The sequence below is a fragment of the Hemicordylus capensis genome, chromosome 1 (assembly GCF_027244095.1).
Source record: "Hemicordylus capensis ecotype Gifberg chromosome 1, rHemCap1.1.pri, whole genome shotgun sequence".
NCBI lineage: Eukaryota > Metazoa > Chordata > Lepidosauria > Squamata > Cordylidae > Hemicordylus > Hemicordylus capensis.
Genome location: NC_069657.1, coordinates 111,080,593 through 111,096,901, shown reverse-complemented (window position 1 = coordinate 111,096,901; position 16,309 = coordinate 111,080,593). Strand labels below are relative to the sequence as shown.

The 16,309-nt window shown below is 42.5% G+C and overlaps 1 long non-coding RNA gene across 1 annotated transcript; it reads left to right on the top strand.

Moving 5' to 3' along the window:
- Nucleotides 1-2,824: 2,824 nt before the first annotated feature.
- Nucleotides 2,825-11,031, top strand: LOC128346883 (uncharacterized). The gene is made up of 2 exons (XR_008317265.1): nt 2,825-5,390; nt 9,543-11,031. It is a non-coding gene; the product is annotated as an uncharacterized LOC128346883 (long non-coding RNA).
- Nucleotides 11,032-16,309: the final 5,278 nt, after the last annotated feature.

Below are 16,309 nucleotides of genomic sequence, written 5' to 3'. Positions count from 1 at the left end.
TCCTGTTTGAGGCCGACAAGATTTTGTAAAAGCACCTTTTGAACCTCTCTTGGGTTATGTGTATACACGCCCGAAGCTGCTAATTCAAGAGATAACACAGAAGAGGCTCACTTTTAAATCGAAAGTAGATCATTTGTAGGTGTTGCATCCAGTACAGGTTAGTTTGTCAATTAGTTAGTTAGATCGTCTGCCTGCAGACCCAGAAAAGGCGAATGGAGCGCGAGTGCTCTAATTCCCATGGAGCGTTTCCACCCAGGACTGTTACCGCGAATCTCCTTTGGAAAAGAGTGTGTGTATTCACACACTGGCCAGAATTATTATTATTATTATTTCTTGTTTACACAGTCAGACAGGTGTTATTGACTGGTTTGTTTTATCCAGACATCGAGTCCTTCCCAAGGACCTGGGATGGCTGAATTTTATTGTCAGTTGTTATAGATATCGTCGCAGAATATAGGCTGTTCCCAGTAAAGCTGCTTTTTGTAATTGGCTGGTGGTGATTTCTGTGGCCCCTATGGTGTTGAGGTGCTCTTCAAGGTCTTTTGGAACTGCACCCATGGCGCCAATGACCACTGGGATTATTTGGGTCTTCTTCTGCCACAGCCTTTCAATTTCAATTTGCAGATCTTTGTATTTGGTGATTTTTTCTATTTCTTTTTCTTCTATTCTGCTATCCCCTGGTATTGCTATGTCGATTATTTTCACTTGTTTTTCTTTCTTCTCGACTACAGTGATATCTGGTGTATTGTGTGGCAGATGTTTGCCAATTATTATTATTATTATTATTATTATTTTATTTTTGCATTTATATCCTGCTCTTCCTCCAAGGATCTCAGAGCAGTGTACTACATACTTAAGTTTCTCATTACAACAACCCTGTGAAGTAGGTTAGGCTGAGAGAGAAGTGACTGGCCCAGAGTCACCCAGCAAGTCTCATGGCTGAATGGGGATTTGAACTCCCCAGTCCTAGTCCAGCACTCTAACCACTACACTATGCTCCAAAGTCCACCACCACCACCACGCTCCGAAGTCTATTTGAGATCTTTGGAAGCACACCACACACAAATTGGGCTTTGTCTCCCAAAGTCTAGCTTCCCTCGATGTATTTCCAGGTTTTAAAAATCCTGGCTTTAAGTGCCTTTTTCTTAAAAAGTCTTTTTCTTTAAAAGTCTTTAAAAAGTCTTAAATTTTTTTAAAAAAGACTTTTTCTTTAAAAGTCTTAAAAAGAGCTAGTGTGTAGAGGTTAAGAGTGCTGGGCTAGGACCGGGGAGACCCGAGTTCAAATCCCCATTCAGCCATGAAACTAGCTGGGTGACCCTGGGCCAGTCACTTCTCTCTCAGCCTAACCTACTTCACAGGGTTGTTGTGAAAGAGAAACTCAAGTATGTAGTACTCTGGGCTCTTTGGAGGAAGAGCAGGATATAAATGTAAAATAATAATAATGATAATAAATAAAACACCTCAGCAAATGCCAGGAGCAGGAGGGAGAGGTACTGACTAGAGTCTTTACATAATTACTAACATGACAAGAAGAAAACATTCTTTAGGAATAGAACTGCTTTACTTAGATGCGAAGAGTGGAAAAACCAATTTTCAGGAAGCAAACTCTTTGAAAGTTCTGGGGCGTAACGAGGCTGGAGTGGGCCCGGAGACAAAATTTTAAGATGGGCCCCTGGCTGATACACACACGCTGACTTCACATGTGACTTGCCTCTGGGGGGCCCCTCGAGGCGTGGGGGCCCCCAGGCAGCGCCTCCCCTTGCCAAATGGTAGTTACGCCCCTTCTAGCTACAAAATCTCTGTGTATGCTCAAGTTGACTTTTTTGAACAATATTAGTTTGCTTGCTTAAGGTGTCCGCTGGTTAAAAAGAGGTTTTAAAACTGATGTAAAGCACACTACATGTGTTGGAAAAAAGGAAATCTGTTGTATATAAATGCTCTTTCTAGGACACGAGGTTCTGAAAGCAATGTTGTGTTCCTCCCCATGGAGCTCCCAAGCACACACACACTCACTCTCACTCACTCACCATTGGCTAGAAGGAAAACAAGGAGGCATACAATGTGAACCTGCACAAAAAGAAAACCAAGAGCAGAGGGGAGGGGCTGCTTCCCTCATGCCCTGAGTGTAATTCAAAGTGGCTTTGCTCATTATACACCTGGAGAGCTGGAAGCTATGTGTGGGAAAACTCCTGGAGTTACTCCCTCAATTCGATCTCCCCTCTTCACAGTTTGCCACGCACATCAGCTATCTGGCCTGATTAGGACCCATGAAGAAGGGCTCTGGAGTCCTGTGTTTTGAAAAGCACAAGTTCTACATCCTAACTGAATATTTTGTTCTCAAGAGATTGCTAAGCATGCAGGACACTTAAACTTGATGATGTGTAGTAATATTTGTAGCAGAGGTGCTTGTACCCTTGGACTCCGGGCCTCCAAATCCTCTTTAATCTGTCCTTGGTGGTGTCGTCATCATGCCACACTGCTGACCTGTGTTGCGACAGGTGGCCAAGTTTGCTAGTGACCTGCACCAGGTAGGGATGTGCACGGAACCAGGTGGGGGTGGTTTGATGGCGCCAGGGGTGCTGCTTTAAGAATGGGGGAGGATGCACTTACCCCTCCCTCCACTCTTCCCCCACTGGTATGCCTTTATTCTGAAGTTAATCGAGGCAGCAGAGTACCTCCCTGTTGCCTGGATACAACCGGACGTATCCGCTGCACCTGAGCGCTCTGTGCGCATGCAGGCGCAGCAGATACCTCCGGTTGTATCTGGGCAACGGGGTGGGAGGGAGGTACTTTGCTGCCCCGATTAACTTCTTAATCGGGGGAAGAGCAGAGGGTGTTAGTGCATCCTCCCCTGCTCTTAAAGCAGCACCCCCAGCGCCATCAAACCTGCAGAACCCACCGCATTTTGAACCAGTTTGGAGGCTCATAAAAGGCCTCCAGACCAGTTCCGTGCACATCCTTAGTGCCAGGTGCTTTAGAGCCAGAGGGGGGAGTGGGGAAAGAAATATAGGGGATGGGAATATGTTGCATTTTGAAATGTTTCTACTAATGCATAGTTGCATAAATATACCTGTTTTATATCCTCACATTCTTGTGATTTCAGTTGCTGTTTGTGCCCTCAAGAAGTCACATGTTAAAAATACATGTGTGTGGGGGGATGATGCTTAATTTGTGGGCGGGGGCCCCTCCAAAGGCCTTTAGGTCTATGCTCCAAAATTACCTAGGTGCACCTCTGATTTGTAGTGTGGGCCTTAGTTTCTATTTAATCTCTCTTTTCTAAATAGATGCTGGTGCTCATGCCATGCCACATCTACTGGGGAAGAGGAGTTCCTCCCATCCACACTTAAACCAGTTCTTCTTATAGAGATTTGGGAACTGTAGTTCAGTAAAGGGCAGGCTAGGGCAGAGATTCCCATTTTGCATCCCCAGATGTTGGGTTGCCTATAGTTGTTGGACCCAGCTGCTGTTGGATTTTTTTTGTTGTTGTCACAATGAACTAACACAGATGTGGGAAAAGGCTACAGCTGGGGTTCCCACTCTTGAGTCCTTAGACGTTACTGGATTACAATGTGTATCACCCTCAGCCACAATGGCCTCTGGTCATTGCAGCTGGGGATGATGTAGTCCAGCATCATCAGGGGTGCCAAGCGTGGGAACTCCTGGGGCTTGTGGATCTGATAATCATCAGCACTCTTTCCAACCTAGAACTCCCAGGATAGGACTAGTATCTCTATATATAATTCTCCTGGGTGTGCCTTTCGAACGTGCGTCCCGGCAGCCCAGCTGATTGGCTGGGCTGCGGGGGCGCCTGATTGGTCCTGGCGCACCCAGGAGAATTGGCTGGCTGTGGAGGCAAGGCAGCGGGCCGGCGCGGCGGCAGTAGGAGGCCAGGCCGCGGCGGGCCAGGCAACGGCAGGATGAGGCGGCAGGTCCAGTGTGACGGTGGGTCCGGTGCGGCCGCGGCGGCAGGCCCAGCCGTGATGGCGGCCGCACTCGGCCCGGCCGGAGACTGAGGCAGGAGGAGAGAGAGGTAGCCGGCCCCAAAGAGCGCACAGATGCTCTGTGCGGGGGTAGGCTTGTAAAATATATTTATGTTTGCAATGTAGATAGGAGCTAGGGGTATGCATGAACCAAATTTTGCAGTTCGGTTCAAATTAGAATCAAACTGCTGGTCTGCGAACCATCGAGTGGTCTGTTCAATTCAACTGAACTAGTTTGGCAGTTCAAGGAGCTATTTTGTAAAGGGGAATTCGGTCAGGATTTCCTTTTACAAGCAAAGGCGGGGTGGAATACGTGAAAAGGGCAGCTGCGGGGGCAACGAGAGGGAACCTTTTAAAGTAGATTAAGGTTTTTACTGGTCCGGCAGCAGCTGCAGCTCTTCAAAGCCCCCCAGCGCAGCCCAAGTGGGTGGCGCTCCCCCCAGTAACCTGCCTGTGCGGTGGTGGCATCGTTCTGGCCTCCGTGGCTGTGAGGAGGCCATTTGGGTGGTCATGCAAATTTACTTGTAATCCTCACCAGATTCCCCTTCACAAGCATAGCTCCTCAAACCGCTGAACCAGTCCACTATGGACTGGACTCAGTTCGATTCGATCACAGACAGGACCGCCTCTGGTCTGGTCTGCAACCAAACAGTCATACTGGCCTGGTTTGATACGAACAGGTTCACGATTGAATGGTTCATGCACACCCCATAGGAACTCACCCAGATACATCTCTTCCAGTCCTGAAGGATGACACTTGCAGGTGGCAATTATGACATCACCTGTGGTTTCTTTATTATGGTGTGTTCATGGTCTCCTTGGTGATAGCTAAAGATCAACAGTCTGGCTCAGTGGTGTGGATGATGCAGGAGAAGCAGCAGTGTCTCTCAGGGGCAGCTTGGTTCTCCTCTTCCTGATCCAAGAATAATGGGATAATCACGGCAAAGCAGTTGTGCTCCTTTTTAATATACAAATGGATGCCTGGTAAGAAGTATTTTTCTGTTCTAAAACAGGAATTTTTAATAGCTGGAGGCAGTTTGAAACCAAACAATCAATCAAATGAGGCAAGTATTTCAGCATCTCTAAATGCCAAATTACTTGGCTCTGTAAATATCCTTTGCCAAGGCTTAGTTCTAGAGACTGGAGAGGAAAAGATACTAAGTTGCTGGGAGAAGTATCTTAACCCTGGACATAGAACAACTTGAACAAGAAGCTACAGACAAATGGACAACAATAAGACAACACTTGTTTTGGGAAGTCATCTGGAAAAGCTTTAAAAAACCTAGATTCCACCAAGTTTAAGAAAATTGATAACAAAAATTGTGACACAAGGCAAGGAATATAACTTGCTGTACTGTTGCAGAAAAAGAGAAGCAAAAAACTTCAGATATTAGCATCACCAACACAGAGGTAAGTGCTTTTTTGCTAAAGAAAGCAGCCATTTGGTTTCTTTCCTAGAGAATGAGAGGCAGCATCATCACAATGTGCCTTATTAGCAGGAAATGACTTGACCTGAAATGCATGGTTTCCCATCAGTTTAAGAAAGTAACTACTAGTCTAAACTATAAGTTGAAAAAAGTGGTAAATTCAGCTAGTACAAAAATCGAATATGCTTGATTATGTGTTTGAAGAAAGCAAAAGAGCAGAAGGATCCTAAAGCAATACTTTTATCAGGATGAAAGTTCATTAAGTGTTATGTAAATATTTGAGTTATACAGATCTCTTTCTTCAGACATTAAAAGGGGGAAATTGATATTTCTGGGAGAGTGCATAGCATTTAGGCCAGTCTGTAATCAGTCTCAGTATTAGGATGACACTAGGAGAAGTTACTGTGACTAATTAAGAACTGTGCTTTCTTTATTTAAAGCATTTCTATACAGTTTTCTGTCCAAGCAGTTTACACAAGTTGTTCATATAAGATATCAAATAGCATCATAATGACACTACAATATTAACTTGTACTAGACCTCAAATTATTTTTACATGGAGACATGCTGGAACAGGGAAGCAAATTATGAGCATGATCCTATGTTTGCCTACTCAAAAAGAAGTCCCATTCATTTCAAGTAGACTTACTTCTAAGTAAGTGTGCTCTGAAAATCTTATTTTGGAAATTTTAAAAAAATGCCAAGCAATTACCAGATTCTGTCTCTAGTATAAATGTTTGTAGTTAACCCAAGAAATAGGTTAATCCAAGTACAGAACCTGATTTGAATGTTGTGGTTCAGAAATATAATCTCTGAACATGAGCAGAGTGACTTCACCACCAGGTAACTATAATAGTTATATTTAGAAGATCAGAGGAAAAAGCCTGGGGTGTATAGGGATAAGACCAGCAAGAAAGAGAGGCAGTACAAAGAAAAATATCACCTTTCCCCCTTGTAAAGCCACTCGTCTACGATATCTCCTCTTTGCAAACAACTTTGTATAATTATAGTTTTTAAAACTGAGTACTCACTGCACAAAAAACCTCAGATCTCTCAACCCAAGAAGAGATTCAAAGATATCTCTTCCTCGAGTTATTCACACATGGCTTCATGCTGTGGGGTAAATGTTGAGCGAAGCCACTTCAAATTACACTTGTGGCATTGAGCGAAGCAGCCCTTCCCCCTTCGCCTCTGCTCTCGGCGGGTTTTTTTTGGTGCAGGTTTACATCACATGTCATTTGACCTTTTTGAAAAACTGTCCTCCTGCTCTACTCCGGATTCGACTCTGCTCCCTTCTGATTTATCTGAAACATTTGCACCCTTATAGGGGTGTGCAATTCGGATTTTCGGTGATTCGGTTCGGGACCCGAATCGAATCACCCCTGTTCTGTTTTGTGCCCGAATATGGGCCACCCGAATCACCCTTGATTCGGTTCGGATTCGGATTTAACCTGAATCCAAATCTGAATCGATTCAGGGGGGAAAGGGCCCAGGGGCAAAATTTTGGGGTGGGGTGGTAGTGCCCAATGGGTGGAAGCTACCACCCCAATTTCAGGGGGATTGGGAAAAGGGCTGATTTTTGGGGAATATTTGAAGTTTTAGTGACTTTGGGGCAGTTCGGGGGCATAGCATGGGATCTGGGCAAAAAGAGTGGGGTGGGGTGGTAGTGCCTAATGGGTGCAGACTACCACCCTAATTTCAGGGGGATTGGGCAAAGGGGTGATTTTTGGGGAATTTCTGAAGTTTTCATGTCTTTGGGGCAGAAAGTGGGGCCTGGGGCAGAAGAGTGGGGTGGGGTGGTAGTGCCTAATGGGTGGAGGCTACCACCCCAATTTCAGGGGGATTGGGCAGAGGGCTGATTTTTTGGGAATTTTTGAAGTTTTGGTGTCTTTGGGGCAGGTTGGGGGCAGAAAGTGGATCTGCCCCAAAAGAGTGGGGTGGGCTGGTAGATAGTGCCTAATGGGTGGAGGCTACCACCCGTCCCCAATTTCAGAGTGATTGGCCAGAGGGCTGGATTTTGTTGATTTTCTGAGGTTTTTCTTCATAAAGTGCAGTGTGGTAGATTGACTCATTCGATATTCATAGTAAGTGAGAGTGTGAAAAAAGTGAAATTGGGGTCATGAGAGCTCTTTACTTGAAAAAAATCTCATTTGCTATCATTGAATGAGAATTCACACCTCAGAAGTTTTTCTGAAGGGATGTTATTCCCTTATTTTCTGAGGTGTGAATTCTCATTCAATGATAGCAAATGAGATTTTTTTTTCAATTAAAGAACTCTCATGACCCCACTTTCACTTTTTCACACTTGCATTTACTATGAATATGATGAATGAATCAATCTACCACACTGCACTTTATGAAGAAAAACCTCAGAAAATCAACAAAATCCAGCCCTCTGGCCAATCACTCTGAAATTGGGGACGGGTGGTAGCCTCCACCCATTAGGCACTATCTACCAGCCCACCCCACTCTTTTGGGGCAGATCCACTTTCTGCCCCCAATTTGCCCCAAAGACACCAAAACTTCAAAAATTCCCAAAAAATCAGCCCTCTGCCCAATCCCCCTGAAATTTGGGTGTTAGCTGCCACCCATTAGGCACTACCACTCCACCCCACCCTTTTGGGGCAGATACACTTTCTGCCCCCAAACTGCCCCAAAGACACAAAAACTTCAAAAATTCCCCAAAAATCACCCGTTTGTCCAATCCCCCTGAAATTGGGGTGGTAGCCTGCACCCATTAGGCACTACCACTGCACCCCACTCTTTTTGCCCAGATCCCATTCTATGCCTCCGAACTGCCCCAAAGTCACTAAAACTTCAAAAAATCCCCCAAAATCGGCCATGAGCCAAATCACCCGAATTTTTCAGCCCCGAAATTCGGGTGATTCGGCTTGGCCCTGAAAAATATCGGGGGACATCGGGGGTGATTCGGTTCGGCCCCGAATCACCCGAAATTACTCATTTCGGGCACAGATCGATCTGTGCCCGAAATTTTTTGCACATCCCTACACCCTTACACCTTAGGGGATTTTGCTTACTGAACAGATACCACTCAGTTTCTGTCCTCCTCCTTGGCATACCTAAATGAGCTTCAATTATTGTGGTTTTGAATAAGTTCCATGCTTTCTGGAGTGATTTGACCCTGCTGAGCCTTTCAGCTTCCTTTTTCCCACTTCTCATTTTTGAGAAGTTTCCTTTTCTGAAATCCAACACATCTCTGTTGCACTTCCTTGGCAGTGCTTGCCGAACCCAGTTTGTGTCAGCAATCCCACAGGCATCATTTTAAAAGCTGCTCTGTGGACATTTTGATTTTAAGTGGCAGCAGTCTGGTTCCATCTTGGTGTAAATGGTGCTTTTGTACAGGCTTTGCTTGCCCCAAAAGGTATCACAGTGCTTAACAAATCTACACCTCTCCTCCTGGAAGGGACGGAGCCACCCTTGAGTGAACAGGTTCAAAGAACCCAGGCTGCCACCCCTCAGGGGCCGCACCTCGTGCCCCAGACACGCCCCCCCCACATCTGACATCAGATGCTGGGCCATAGTTTAGCTCCAAAACGGGCCCCCGCTATTGAACTAAACCATGCCCCCCACATCTGATGTCAGATGCTGAAGGCGTGGCTAACTGGTCCCTGTGTCTGACGTCAGATGGTGATGCCAGTGGTGGGGCTAGGGGGCCCGCAGATACAGGCTGAGCCCAGGCCACCTCTGGCCTTCCTGTGTGCCTGACTTTTGGCACCACCATCTTTTCCACATGTTAAGACCTTTCAGTTCCGCCTGTCTTGCTGGACCTGCACATGGAACAGGTGCAGGGCTCCCCCCTGCTGCCTGAGATGCAGGGCCTGTTCATACCCACCTCTGAGACTGGTGATGTAGGCATTGATTTTCATGATGCAAGAACAAATGAGTTGGCATTTAACATTTATTGTTCTGACTTGTGAACAAATTGGTGTGCACATTTTTTCATTTTTATGAAAATTACTTTTTAATTTAAAGGTATTTATTAAATACTATTATGCATGCTCCCAAATTCCCCAATGGTGAGAAGTCCCAGAAGTAAAACATTACTTGCGTTCTGGCTTCCTCTGGAAAAGAGATTGCTAGAGATTTATGTTGTCTTTGTAATATTTGGTTATAGTTGGAGGAAGAAACATCAATAACATGTGCTACACTGATGACACCACTCTGATAGCTGAGAATGCAGATGATCTGCAAGCTCTAGTAATGAAAGTCAAGGAGCACAGTGAAAAAATGGGACTACGACTAAATGTAAAGAAGACTAATGACAATGGGTACAGCAACCAGCCTCAGAATTGATAATGAAGACATTGAAATGGTGGATAGCTTCTGCCTTTTAGGATCAACCATCAACAGTAAAGGATCCAGCAGTCAAGAAACATGCCACAGACTAGCACTTGGTAGGGTTGCAATGAAGGACTTGGAAAGGATATTTAGATGTCATGACGCGTCTATACCTACAAAGATTAGAATCGTTCGGGCAATGGTTTTTCCCATGACACTCTATGGATGTGAAAGCTGGACTTTGAAGAAGCAAGATAGAAAAAATATTGATGCTTTTGAACTTTGGTGCTGGAGAAGACTTTTGAGGATACCATGGACAGCCAGGAAAACAAACAAATGGATCATAGAACAAATCAAGCCAGAATTTTCACTTGAGGCACAAATGACCAGGTTCAGACTATCATACTTAGGACATATTATGCAAAAATCCAGCTCCCTTGAGAAGTCTATAATGCTGAGAAAAGTTGAGGGAAAGAGAAGAAGAGGAGAACCAGCAGAAAGGTGGATGGATTTGATTATGACAGCAATGAATGCACCACTGAGATACCTTAAAGGCCAAGTTGAAGACAGATCATCCTGGAGAGAATCTATGTGGTCACTAAAAGTCAACACCGACTTGATGGCACTTAATCAATCAATCAATCAATCAAACAGTCTCATTACACATTCATTTAGTTCCAATAAGATGTGAGATGCTAACTTGTAAAGAACAAGAGCTGAGAGTGCTTGCAATGTATAACAACATATTCCGTGTATGACCTCACAATAGCTTGTATGAAGATAACTTTAAAGCCCTTTTCCAAAATGCCAGGCAGTCCAATAATGGAATGTATTAACATGACAAGTCATCAGAGTCCATCAGCACTAACAAGGATGAATGGATCAGGAAGATTTTTGTAGTGGAATGTGATTGTTGAAAAAGGCCTTCCTTCTATTCTTAGGAACTGTAAGTGGGAGAAGAAAGTGAGCATACAAAGGGGTCTTGCAGAATCCAGCCTCAAATGATTACAATGGTGATTATGATAAAATGGAGGCTGATTCTCTTACTGCTTCCTGTTGTAGGCTTCCAGCACTTCCCTTCATGATGTGTACAAATGCTGACCTAGAGAATGGTAGTTTCTGTGTTCCCAGCTACCTATGGGTATTCCTGGAGCTCCTGCAGATTCACTGAAAGTAAAATCTTCATACTACCTTTCCTTCTGTCTGTGCCATCTATCTACCCTGCTCCCACTTTTCCTTTGTTGAACCTTTGATTGTTTCCTTTGTTTTATGAATATTCAACAAAATCCTTACTTTGAAATCAAGATAAAAAGTCAGTTTTTACATGCTAATATCTCCTTTGTGTTTCTTCAAATTACTAAATTTGATTTATTGGATTGCTTTTTAACAGTTAACCATTGTTACAAGAATAGGATGTGGGTTTTGTTTTTGTTTTTTTGGCAAGGTACAATGGTCACCTTAAGTAGCGCAGTGGCAAAAAGCATGACTAACAAGCAGAAGGTTTCCGGTTTGAATCCCTGCTGGTAGTATATTATTTATTATTATTTTTACATTTTATATCCCGCTCTTCCTCCAAGGAGCCCAGAGTGGTGTACTACATACTTGAGTTTCTCTTTCACAACAACCCTGTGAAGTAGGTTAGGCTGAGAGAGAAGTGACTGGCCCAGAGTCACCCAGCTAGTTTTATGGCTGAATGGGGATTTGAACTCTGGTCTCGCCGGTCCTAGTCCAGCACTCTAACCACTACACCACGCTGGCTCTTATATCAGGCAGCAGTGATACAGAAAGATGCTGAAAGGCATCTCCTCATTCTGCGTGGGAGGAGGCAATGGTAAAGCCCTCCTGTATTCTACCAAAGAAAACCACAGGGCTCTGTGGGCTCCAGGAGTCGAGATAGACTTGACTGCACACTTTACTTGCAATGGTAAACCTCTCCTGTATTCTACCAAAGATAACCACAGGGCTCTGTGGTTGCGAGGAGGCGACACCAACTCAATGGCACACTTTGCCTTTACTGAGATCATTTTTAGTCAATGCAAAGCGATCACATCAGTAGGAGTCCTGCATTGTCTGAACTGAATTTCTGATGACTGGGCTCAAACAAAAATCTGCATAAATTGTTGGTATTTCTTCTAGTAGTTCAGTTCAATTTATTGTGATCATTGATCAAATATACATACAGATTTCAGCCCAGACCCAATAAATAGAATATTGGTACAAGAATGAATATACATATAGAAACTATTACCAAAAAGTCGTATCTTTGGTCCAGTCATTATCATAACACAATAATAGGTTTTCTCCATTTTCCTTGAGTTTGGCAGGGGAATATTTATATCCCCCTGCCAAACTCCATATTATCTCCACATCATTTCTTGCTTTTTAAAAATTTAAATTTTTAAATGATTTTGTATGTGATTTAAATGATTTTGTATGTGAAGCTCAGTAATGTGGTTCTACAATCAACATAAGTCTGCAGCTTTGCACTTAGTGATGTTTGAATATCAACAATAATAATTATTTAGCAATTTGGTCAACTAACAAATAATTTGTGATAGTATTTAACACTTTGGCCCTGACCTAAAGATGTGTGAGCATAGCAGAAGACTGCCTGCCTGCTGTGCTCAAATATTCCACCTCACTCTGTTCATGAATGTAGTTCATATACTTGTGATAGTGCTGATAATCTGCTTAGTTGTGCATGGAGCCCTGATGCTGTATGGAGAGGTTTTTCTTCTTCACACATACCTTTTTGAGTGGATACAAGGAACAATGTGTGAATAGAACTATGCATGAATAGAACTATTCAATGTGTGAATAGAACTATGGCTGCATTCACACAATCAAGGTGATCCTGGCTAAAGAGTTAACCAGGATTGCTGAGATCTGCGGAGCTGATCGTCAGAACCCAGAATTTCTGGGCAATCTTCATTGTCCCCTTTGCTAAGCAGGGCATTTTTTTAAAAAAAAGTATGTACTTGCTCAGGTCAACCTGTTACTTGTATTGATATACAGTATGAAGCAAACAGGCACATATCTTCCCCACTTTCCCAGGCAGCATAAAGTTAATAAGTAAGTAGACTATTAAATGTTAGTAATACTACCTACAGGATTTGGCATCCCCAGAGCTTTTTGTCATCAAGCTTTTTCAAATATATACATGGACTAGGAATAAACTTGTTTTGTGGCTTATATAGCAGGTGTTTTTCTTAAGTTTTGTGTGTGTGGAAGAAATCCCAAGTTAGAGGAAATGAGTCCTCTTTTATTTAAATTTCCTGAGATTAGAGGAAGAACACTTGCCAAACAATGCCTCTTCACTTCAAAACCTCTCCTCATAAATTATGTTGGGAGATCTTATTAAAAGTCAGTAAAAATTTCCTATTAAAAATAGTTGATTGCAGCCCAGATCATTGCAGCTTTTGTGCTTGCACTGAAATACCACAGCTGTCCTGAAGAAATATACTGTGAGACAAAAGGTTTTGTTTCCTTAGTAATAAATTATTTTTGTGATATCCAAAAAAAGATAAAACTTTCACTTATGTTTGAGTGAAAGAAGATTCTTTTGATAACTTCAAATAATCTATAAAAAGAATATGAGAATGTAGATGTAGATAGCAAATTAAAATCAGACTTCCTTTATGTTTAGCAAAGCAATTACTTTTGAAGCCAGTGAAGATTATAACCATGGATAATGGAATGACTTATACAAACCATACAATTCTACACAATGTTTTAAATTGATATTTTTCAACTCTGATCTCCAGAAGCTATATGAAATAAGCCATTAACGCTGGAATTTAAAAGAAAGTACCTTAATTATAGATACATTTAGCATTGTTTAATAGAAGCTACATGTCCTGTAGAGATATAACTTTGATGTAGGAAATGGTATAGATCTGCTATGTACATTGTAATGTGTGATGACCACACTTCACTGCTTTGGAAGCCCTGTTGGGTTCTGAATGCAGGGCAAATATATACCAGTACATGTGTGCCTCTTGCACCATATGGCCATACAGTTGGAAGTCCTGATTAACAATAGGTTCCCACAGAGTGTACATACAATGAAAATCTATTCTATTCTTTCTTATTTATTTATTTATTTATTTGAGTTGTACTTTGTCCTTCCATCAAACTCTCTCAGGGTGGCTAACAATGTGAAAATAAACAATAAATAAAACAATATAAAACCATTTCAATAAAACAAGTCACATTACTTATATATGTACTCATTACACAGGAATGCAGAATGCACACAGTTTCCTATATGGAAATGGAATCTGTGCAGGAAATGTATCATGTGTAAAGCCACACAAAGTTAATTGATGAATAGACCTGAAATTCTGTGATTGACTAAAATATATGAATTGAACTGTTTCTAAAAATAGTTGGTTTTCCAATGAATATTCAATTAATTTGGTCTTTTCTTTCTGCAGTATCCATATTTATAAAATAAATTGCATGGATTTAATTGCTCTTGGCACTGCTTCCAACAATCTTTGTTCATTTCTGTGGATATTGCACAAAAAGGCTTTTCTTTCTACCTCATTAAACAGCTGGGTACAGTTGCTGCGTAGGGCAAGCTCCAAAATGTGGGTAGGACACATGACAAGTGTCCTACCCTGTTAAAGATCATGTGAACCAGTCAACTGACTCTCAGATCACCATCTGCAATAATACAGATCCTACCCTACAAGGTTGAATGAAAGGGTCCTGAGATAATGTATATGAAGTGTTTGAACATGTTAAACAATGCTGCATGAATGCTAATTATTATTAATCCACATCCTACTGAAGTCAATGACACGTGCCATTGATTTTACTGGCTCTCATCCTGACTAATGCTGCATATGTGAGAATCAAGTATGTATTTCAGATAAAAGTGCTTCTGGAACACTGGGAGAGCTCCAAAGTATTTGCACTCTTGAACAAGAGCACCCACATTTCAGAAGCATGGGGACTAGCATAGATCTAGTGCTGTGTATGCACTCGTGTACACAAGCACACAGCCTTAGGCAGGATGTTAGCTGCTGATTGTGAATCCACCCCTATTTCTAAGAATTTATAGAGTATATATTTTGAAATTAAGATATAACTCACTTTCTTTTACTCTTGGTGGGAGAGGGGGAGGAAGAATGAGAGGAAACACAACAAATGATATTATTTAGAATGCTGCCATGCACATTATTATTTTAATGTTATTAATCTAACAGTATTCCTGCTTAGACCATACAGAGTAAGTGTAGCTCATATTGAGAATTATCTAGGATAATATTTATTTAAAATCTCTAACCATAGGCAGCAAATGTCTGTCTGTCTATGGCCAGTAGGGTTCCACTGAAATGCTTCAAAAAGCAATGTTTCAAACTTCTGTAAACAATGCAACAACAAGGACCTATGTTTGGAGACGTCCAGGACCTATGCAATGTTCTTAGGTCCTGAACCATAGAACTACAGAACACTGAGGGTGTCCATGAAAAACAAATAGAGAAGGGAATTCGCCTGCTTGAGCTACTAACAGCTTATACTGCCATGAGGGGAGGGTTTGGGGTGGGGAGGAAGTGTGTCATTAGGTTAAAAGGCTCTCCTCTCTTTTTCATTATGCACTCTGCAGAAGCCTCCCCCTCACTACTGCCTGTGAACTCTGCACAGTGCTATCAGGCTACTGTTCCAGGCTAACTGCAGCCCTTAATATGGACTCTCCTACTAGTGGCTGAGAAATCAGATATACAGTACTGCACCATTTGGTTGCGGGTTCCCATTTGTACTTACTGGGAGTTCCTAATACTGTCATGTATATACTGGGGCTCAATGAAAAAGCTCTCGGAGTGGTTTACATAGAAAAAGAATAAGAAGAAAATGGACTCTGTTGGATTCTGTCCCCCACCCCACCAGTAAGCATGCTTAGTATTGAGCTGCAGGTCTCCCAGATTCTGTTTCATTACTAACCCCCTTCCCAAGACCATCCTGTCCCTCTGTATCGTCAAAGTTGCTAACTCAAAGGCACTTGGAAGTGCCGTGACACCCCATTGGCCACCAAGTCCTGATATCAAAAGAGATTGGGCAGGCAGTTAGGTCAGAGGTCGAGGAGGTTACAAGAGCAAAGAGGTATGTGTGGGATAGGGGGCCACTGGCACTTGTATTTGTGGTGGTGGACATGCATCCTTGTCTGGGACCTGTTTGTAAAAAATGGGCATTGAACACTTGTGGGCTACAAATGGGTTAATATTAAATCATCAGGATGCTGCTTTTATTATGAGTTAAGTTTAATAATCTGCCTTAAAGCCAAGAGGAAAGAAAATAGCTAAAGACTTTAGTATCACAGTATTTGTCCAACATATAGTCATGTCACATTTTCTTTCCACATAGTATTGTGCTGTATGTGTGTGTAATACATATATAATTGCACTCACTAATATAACTGTATATGAAATATGACTTTTTAATTTTCATTTTAATTGTTGAATGCACAGATCGCTGCATTTTAGAAGGCCCATGTATTGCATCCCCAGGCCCCAATAAAGACAGGACATGCTTAATTGGCGGAAACTAGGGCCACTTTATTGGTATTACATGCATACAACCTGCGACAAGGAATATAAA